Below are 837 nucleotides of genomic sequence, written 5' to 3' on the forward strand. Positions count from 1 at the left end.
TATAATGGTAGTGGGTAAACTGTCCTCTTGACCAAGGAGGCCGAGGAGACCCCAACAGGTGGACTTGAACCAGTGTCCAGTCTACAAAGAGGAGGGTCAACACAGAGGAATCATTTCCTCCATGCTTCCAAGCAAAGCCAGCCATGGTCAAGCAGGACCTTTGACTTATGTTCACATAGGTGGAACTAGTAAAAGAAAGGATCCAGGGGCTCCTCCTAAGCCCATGTGACCCCTGAGGAACAGATCCTTAAACAACCTTAAGAGTAAAAATAAATTAGTTTATCTGGGCCAACTGTATGGCCTTAAACACCCAAAAGGGAAGTATAACCAAAGATTAAAGGGGCCAATATAATTTCTTAAGAGTCCATATGCATAGCTAAAATTCCAGGAATATTTGAAGATCCAGAGCAGAGCTAGAATGGCATATAAGGAATGCGTATTGCTGTCCCAGACCCTAAATACCACTAGGAAGCCCAGAGCATTCCAAGTAGCTGGACCTTTGGTGAATATATTTTCTATCTATCTCTCTATCTATCTATCATCTATCATCTATCTATCTATCCCTCTATCTATCTATCATCTATATCTATCTATCTAGCTATCTATCATCTATCATCTATTATCTATCTGCCTATTATCTATCATCTGTCTATCACCTATGTATCCATCATCTATCTATCATCTATTATCTATCTATCATCTGTCTATCTACCTATCAATCATCTATCATCTGTCTATTATCTATCATCTATCTGTCATCTTTCTATCATCTATCTATCTATCTATCTATCTATCTCTATCATCTATCTATCTATCATCTATCTATCTATCTATCTA

This window comes from Nannospalax galili, unplaced genomic scaffold, assembly GCF_000622305.1.
Source record: "Nannospalax galili isolate Female #2095 unplaced genomic scaffold, S.galili_v1.0 scaffold281, whole genome shotgun sequence".
Classification (NCBI taxonomy): domain Eukaryota; kingdom Metazoa; phylum Chordata; class Mammalia; order Rodentia; family Spalacidae; genus Nannospalax; species Nannospalax galili.